Source organism: Pteropus medius, unplaced genomic scaffold (assembly GCF_902729225.1).
Source record: "Pteropus medius unplaced genomic scaffold, Ma_sr-lr_union100, whole genome shotgun sequence".
Taxonomy (NCBI): Eukaryota; Metazoa; Chordata; class Mammalia; order Chiroptera; family Pteropodidae; genus Pteropus; species Pteropus medius.
The window spans coordinates 23,348,701-23,356,530 of NW_024349800.1; the positions used below are offsets into that span (position 1 = coordinate 23,348,701).

At 35.0% G+C, this 7,830-nt stretch overlaps 1 protein-coding gene across 2 annotated transcripts in view; it reads right to left on the reverse strand.

Annotated features, from left to right (window-relative positions):
* UGP2 (UDP-glucose pyrophosphorylase 2) overlaps positions 1-7,830 on the reverse strand; it is a 51,679-nt gene that overhangs the window by 42,509 nt on the left and 1,340 nt on the right. The gene's annotated exons all lie outside the window — the stretch shown is intronic.

Below are 7,830 nucleotides of genomic sequence, written 5' to 3' on the forward strand. Positions count from 1 at the left end.
CTATTCCCACTGCCTAGCATAGGGCGTGAGACATAGTAAATACTCAAGCAATGCTTATTAAATAAGAGCCTATATTGATACAGCTATCTACTGGGTATAAAGAAGGTACAGTCCAATCTAGTAAACGTAGTGCCTACCTGATAAGGCCAAACGGAAAGTGTTTAAGAGGCACGATTTCTGGTGATGGGGAAAGCAGGGCTAAGAAAAGCATGAACTGTGTTCTGGGTACTTGAAGTCCTGAATGATTCTCAAACAGAGGCTGATTTATCAGTCAAGTATCAGAGATATGGTCAAAGAAATTACAAATTGGTAGGCAATCTAGGCAAAATGACCTCTAAATTTCTTTTCAAGATTTATTATCCTATATAATGTTAGCATAATGTTTTCACTAACTTTAGAGATTAAACAAAATTGGGCAACTAGATTTAGATTTAGTTTAATTTAGGAAAAATATGGAAAAATTATAGTCTGTCATTCAATCATGTAAGAAAAATCAATTAGTTGATTTTATCGATCTATTTTTACTGATCTTTTAGTATTAAAGTCGCTGTTGATTATTTTATTGTAAACTATAGGATGACTATTTGCATTTACACAGATTTTTAAACGACTCAGCTTTACATACATATGAACACTTAATAAATACTTTTTAATAACAAAAATAAAAGGGACTATGCTTTTGAGAACTGTTCCAATTCTCCAGCACTGAATATGCAGAGCCACTTGCTCATTGAGATTTTTGCTAATCAGGCATTGCTTACTGTACAAATTTTTTAACTGTTAGAATTTATACATAAACCAGACTTCTAACTAATAATTAAGAATAACCTTGCTCTCATACAACAAGTAGCTCTTAAAAATCTTAAAACAAACATACAAACAAACAATATATCGCTTCTGGAAAACAACATTCAGGAGATGTGTCCACTAGTTAAATAATAACACTTTGCATTAAATTTAATGGATAATAAGAAAAAAGGCACACCAAGGGGCCAACCACATTCATTTGCAGAGAGGAAGGAAAAGGGATACAAAATAAAATCACCATCAAGGACCAAAAAATGATTTGGCAGCCCTGCCCTTTAATTTGATATATGAGCATTTAGTTAAAACTTTTAAGCTAGGAAAGGCTTTAAGGTCGATAAGTGAGTCCAATTCCCCTATCTTGTGTTGCAGAAAAGTTGCAAAAATCAGACCATCAAGAAACTGAGCAGCAGCACTCAGACAGTTGGAGAATTCAAGTTTATTACGCCAGCAATCCCAGAGGAGCTAGTGCTCTGAAGATCTGGGCCCAGAGCTCAGTTGCAACATTCCTTATATAGAACTTACTTGGCATGGACTGATTGGTTAATCTGTCCTCAGGTGGTTACAAAGCCCGGTAGTTGGTTGCAAGCAGTTACCAACAGTTACAAAGGCCAGGAGTTGCTAGGATGTACAAGCAGTAACATTTGTTGCTTAGAACAAGCAAAAGGGAAGATGAGTCTTTAGTTAATTTCCAATACAGCCTATGCAGCAAGCATATCTACAGAAGCAGAACAAAGAGCTCATTAGCCTTTTGAGTGAAAATTCCTCTTCACTTGGAGATGAAACAGAGGCCAAGAGTTGCTGACTTGCCTAAGGACATGGAGTCAGTGCTAAGCTGGAATCCAAACCCTATTGCCTGGTGTCCTGCTTCCCCTTCCTAGAGGAAGTTCTCCCCTTCCTTGGTTACAGTGTAATCACATGGTTTACCACCTCCAGGTTTGTGCCACCAAATGTGAAGGAAAACCAGCAAAAACCCAACTATGTCTATAACATGAGGTTAAAACTACACGTTAGAATAAGCATTCTCTCATGCTCTTCAACTTTCCCTTCTACATAGTTTATTTTCTGGGTAATGAAAAATCAAAGAAAGCTTTTATACACTCTATAAATATATTTATAAAATATTTACCAATAAAATATTTATTGGTAATAAATATTTTATTGGTAATAAATATTTTATTACCAAGGCTAAGCATTTTACCATTGGCATAAATGAACCCAAAACAGTGCACAGAACTATGTTATTATTTTCCTGCACTCTTTGGAAATTTTAAAATTCTAGGCTGAGATATAACATAAAGGAAACACCACATCGGCCTTTGCTCAGGACAGCAACCAGAGGAAAACACAATCACCTTGTAGGCAGGTCTCTTTAGCCAAGGAACAAATGGAGCTACTGTTAAAAGAGTGTCCCCTAGGATATTTTTTTACAATTTGATGACTAACAATAAAAAAACGGATTAAGCATATGACATTTCATGTACATGAATACAATGAATAGCATTTTTTTTAAGATACAAATGAAATCACAGAAAAACGAAACTCTTGATTTACATACGAAAAATTAACAAATATCTAGAAGTGTTTTGGAAAATGAAACATTTTGTTGTTTATGTAAGTTAACTAAGACAACATAGCCAACTTCTCTGTGGTTCTCAAAAACAATCCTTAATTATCAAAATGGTTTGGGGGCCACGATCAATTTCATTTGGCAATGACTGAGAAAAATAAACAATGGGACTACTGGCAGAAACAGAATTTGAGCCTTTGTTACTTTGCAACAAAGTAAAGGAGATGCCTGCATCAACAATCAAGAGAACAGGGAAACAGCCTTCAAATGGAGTATTATCCTCTTTCTCACACATAAGCCAATCAAAAAACACAAAGTTCAATTTTCTTTCAATAGCTTAGCAAGCCAACTTTCAAAGAATTTAATGTTATTAACAGAAAGATGCATGCTTGCTAGTAGAATTTAGAGATCTAAGACATATGGTTTTAAATAAGTCATTGTTCCTCAACAACCTATTAAATTATCCAAGACCAAGCTATCCACAATTAAAATATTATACCAAGTTTAAAAATATTTTAGAAAAGAAACTGTAGGCTGTCAAAAGGACACCAGTCTTTAGAAAAACTCCAGCTTCTAAAGGGACCTTAAGCAATCAAAAGGTAGTAAGAGAATCATTATTTCCTCATTCACTAAATCTCAAACCCTCAGAGGTTCACCTTCATAACTTTATTTTAATACTGCTAGAATTTTCTCCACTGACATAAATTCTGGATATGAAGAGGAATAGCATTATGAAAAGTTAACATAGTGGACTTTTAATTAATTCATTTTTACAGATAATTCAGAGTTAGTTTGACTTTCAAATATTTGTTTACATGAACTTTTCAATAATGGAAATCTGACTTTATGGTAACTCCTGTAGTTACGCAAAGAGTACCAAATCCAACTTGGTGGAAACTGGAAAACTACAGTATATTATTCTTTTGCCTAGAACATTTTCATTATTAGGCCAAGTAATGTTCCTCATACAAATTAAGCATCCTATTATTTTAATTAAAGTTACAATTGTCTATGAAGAAAAAAATAACACCGAGAGAATGGTCTCTGTGAAGCTATGTTACAAAACACCACCTACTCTCCAAAAATTAACATCTTAATTTATTTTTAAAGTTATTTTTCAATTTATCTTCAGAATATTAAAATGACGCTATTGATAAGTGTACCAGCTAGTATTACTTATTTCTGTATTGTCAATTTTTTTCCTTCAGTTGGCTTTCACAAATGAAAATCATCCATCTTACTAGAAAACCCAGTTACCAAGAACAAAAACAATTTAACCATAGAGATTACAAGGTCCACATTAGAACACAAAGTTTCATCAGCTCAACTCTTAAATTTTCCATCTATAACTGTGACTCTGAATTTAACTAAATCCCTCTCTCTCTAGGCAATATAATGAATCCTAAGCCACATCTTTAAAAAAGAAGAGTGTGCTTTAGTCATTGCTTTGCCACCTCTAGTCCTGCCTCAAATCCATGCCACAATCATCCTGGGTTAAAAGCATTCTGGTCGTCTAAATAATCAGCAACAAGCTAAATTTGGTCCTAGGATTTGAGAAGAACCTGGCCAAGGTCCGACCTCTACAACCAGGCCCAGAGTGCTTCTCATCCCTGTATTCATCTGAGGCCCCTCTAGTTATAATTAGCTCAGCTAATCTTCCCTGGCTAGCTGCCATTTACCAAACAGGAATCACCAAAAAAAGTCATAAAAAGAGAATTCTAACAAATAAGAAAGTTGATGGGCCTCAAATATTTTTTAAGTGACACAGAGGTACTCAAATGGCTTCCCCTGAAATATAAGAAAGTACCTCAATTTAAGAACATTAAGAGACATTTTTATATAATTTAGATAGATAATAGCCTATTAAAAAAAAAAAAGCTCCTCTATTATTATAGTCTAAGCACATAACATGGCTTTAGCTGACTAAATGACAATCCCTGCATCTTTTATAAGTTTCGACTCATGTAGGGAGACTATCCCATAGCTCTCAGAACTTTTAAAAAGGAAAGTCTTAAAGAGCACCAAAGGAGAAGCCTGGCAAAAAGTCACAGCTTCTGATTACCACTAGCACCTCTAACTATGATAAAGAGCCCCTTCTCACTCAGCTAGTACTCACATTTATTTAGAATAACTGGGGGTCCTGCAACAACCCCTGAAGGGGAGAAAACTAGCAAACCGAGAATATCCTAGCCAGGCAAAAGGTGACTTGAGGGCAGAATACACCAAAATAGGGAATTATACCCTAGATCCAGCAAAGAAGGCTTCCTGTGAAAAAGAAACTTAAGTGCTTCAGAAACACAGACTTGAGAGATGCCCAAAGAAAGCTGAACCCTCTTTCGGCCAAGGAATACATACGAGAATGCTCCTGCCTATCAACATTAAGTACTTTTATTAATTGAACATTTCTACCTCACAACTTGCAGTCAAATCACTTGAGAATGGAGATGCCCAACTTTCCTATAAAGCACATTGCCTAGATTTAGAGGAAAATATTCAAGCCAAGTAGAGCAACCCCAAATTCCAGTATATTCGAAAACATATGTAAACAACACACAGGTTATCTTCTGAATTTCAACTTCTCACTATGAGGGATACACAAGAAATCCCAAAACAGTGCACTGCACATTGCACTCAAAAAGTTTTTTGTTGGACTAAAACTAAAACTGTCACCAGCTATGTATTTACATCACTGTTCAAGCTTCCTCCTTCTACCCCACACTTTTTAAAAACACGTAACTCCCAAGAGCTGGGAGCCTGAACATCAAACCTGGAATAAGAAAATAAAGAACTCTCATACCTGTCTTGTTTATTTCTGTTGGTGACATGTGGTTATCCTTATGGTAGCAATGCTATCTGAAAGGCCAGTGTCATTTTAAGAAAGAAAAGTAAAAATTACTGGCCATCTAATGTGACTAGTATATTCACATATTTCATCTCATTTCAACTTCTCAATAACCTGCAGCATAAATATTAATACCTAATGTTTATATAAGTAGAAACAGATTCAGAAGAGCTATGTTTCTAAGGTCACCTGTTAGTAATAAGGTTCAAATCTAAATCCATACTCTTTTATTTTTCTCAACACTTATGTAATCTAAAGAGGTGTTATCTAAAACTACAACCAAAACTGTAGGGTAACCTACTATAAAGCATATGGAAAGTGCTGAGTTTCTCATCAGTCATCCACAACAAATTATTTTAGAGCATCAACCACTTCAAGATACTGTATTTCCCCATAGATATAATATTATCTTTGCCCACAGGGAACTAACAGTCTAGTTGAAGAAGCCATTTAGATAAGTTTTTAATGTAAGAGGCAAAAGGTATTGGAAAGAATAAAGGTTTTAGACACATCTACACATAAATGTATTTCAGTACTTACTAGCTGTGAATTTGGGGCAAGATACTTAAATTTCTTCAGCTATCAGGCCATGATAAAAATCTACTACCTCACAGGGCTCTTGTAAAACTTAAAGGAGATAATACATGAAAACAGGGGCCTAATATTTGTTCAATTGTTCCCCTATGAAGTGGCACAACCTAAGTATCAATAAGTAGAAATTGGCACAACCTAAGTATCAATAAGTAGATTTTTGCTACAGCAAAAATCAAACAATTTGATTTGCTACCAAAAAAAAATTCAAAACCAAAAATCTCAAACCTTACATTTGAAAACTGATATGTGGAGCCAGCTGAGTCATTAGCCAATTAGGTTTATTATTGAAAACAGCAACAGTTAATTAAACATATAAAGGGTTTACACTTGAAGTACAAAATTTAAACAATGATAAAAAGGAGCACAATCATGTTAATTTGAAGAGATGTCATCTTTTTGTGTAAAACTGCCAATTTAAAAGGGAAACTACCATTTAAAGCAAAAGTAGATGGCAACTAAACACAATACTGGACTGAGTCATGGAACAGTAGTCTGAATAAATCTGTAGTTTAATTAGTAGTAATGTACCTATGATGATTTCTTAGTTGTGACAAACATACAACTTTCCTATAAATTTAAAAGTATTCCAAGGTAAAAAGCTTATTTTTAAAAAATGTCAATGACAACGGAAAGGAATGACAACATTTACATCAACTCTTAAGCATTGCCACTTGATTTAGAATCTCCTGAAGATAGCCATTAACAGCAAAGGCTGTGAAATTAGTCAATGCACATCACCTCTGCAAGCTATTATTCTAAAGCATAATTATAAGCCACACCTGGAGTTTAACTAATTTTCTTATCTTTTAAAGAGAAGTGGCTTGTCCACCTTTCCCAAGCATATTCTTGCAAAATACTGGCTTTCTGGTAATTGTGTTTTTGCTGTTACAAAACCAGCAAATTTCTAACAGTTACTTCTGCCTTGCTATTTTTGACTAAGACACTTATTCAATCAGAACATAAGATGCATCTCTCAGCACATATAAGGTATAACATGAATTTGAAAATCTAACGGCAAATGACATTTCTGAGCTTATAGTTAAGGCAGGCATAAATGTTCCATCTGTTTCCATAATAAGGCACAAATTCTTACTTTAATTGATTATACAAAACTCAAAGAAGAGTTAATAAACTGATATAAAATTTACTAGGTCATTTTTATTTCCAGGGTAAATGAGGGCCATTACTGACACAATTTTTTATTAAAGTACATCTACATTTATTGAGTCACATTAAGTGGTTGTGAACTTTACTAGCTGTGTGTTCAGCAAGATGGCTGAAGCTTTCACACTCTGGGGTCTGCAAGAATAGGGTTTACTTGCATACCAGAAGTCTAATTCTATGCTATAAACTGGTGACAGATTTAACATAGCACCAATTTCAAAGTGTACAAGGAACACACAGATAGATACAAGCGATGTTACTGCTTAACTCAGTTGAGAGGCATTCCCTAACCCTTTTAAAAATACACACACGTAGAATTTAGAGGGCAATTTTCAAATTTCAAAGAAACCTTAATAATCTTTGCAGATTTCAAAGAAGGAAAAAAATAAACAGCAATGCAGCAAAGTCATTTTGCCTGCTGAAATGACCTCCAGCTTCTAGGAGCTACTCTCGGTTTCGCAATAAATGAATCAGACTCAAACCACGTACACACAAACGGAGTCGTTGCTGAGAACACTAACGCTCACCCAACAGTCCTGGCAAAACCCACCTGCCTTCCCTCAGCCCTACCAGTTCCCCTACCAGTCTGCAAGCACACATAGTTACCTTGACTTCAACCAGGAAAAGAGAACAGGGATTAATCAGCAGCCAAATCCTGTTTTATCATCATTTACAGCCACTATCCTGGAGAGCTAGAGTGCTACTAACCTGATTTCAGAGAGGCAAAACTAAACCCAGACAGTACAGAGGTATAAATTATAAATATCTGAAACGCCAGTCGCAGCAGTTCAAGGTAATTCAAATGACAATTTAACAAAAAGGGTTTCGCAAATAGTATTTCCAATGAACATTTCCA